Genomic DNA, 353 nt, shown 5'->3' with positions numbered 1-353 from the left:
CTTTTTTTTTTTTTTTTTTTTTTTTTTTCTTTTTTCAATCTTAAAAAAAACATTTAATCTCTTAAAAATTGGTAAAGTTTAAAATAAATGAAATTAATATTAAAATCATTTATTTAACTCTTTTCACCTCTCCAGCCTCTTCTTTTAAATATATATTGGGTTGGGCTCTCTTACATCTAATTAATAGATAATTTTCATAAAATAAATTTATAAAACAAACACAAAATATGTTTTTAGGTTAAGTGACAATTAAGTTAACTTAGTATAAAGACTAAATTAAATAACATTTTGTAAACGGGTAGGTCCTATTTCCCTCGCTAAAATGCAATTTCATTGACCCGTTATTACTTTAG

The sequence above is a fragment of the Cucurbita moschata genome, unplaced genomic scaffold (assembly GCF_002738365.1).
Source record: "Cucurbita moschata cultivar Rifu unplaced genomic scaffold, Cmos_1.0 Cmo_Scf00007, whole genome shotgun sequence".
Taxonomy (NCBI): Eukaryota; Viridiplantae; Streptophyta; class Magnoliopsida; order Cucurbitales; family Cucurbitaceae; genus Cucurbita; species Cucurbita moschata.
This window is presented reverse-complemented; position numbering follows the sequence as displayed.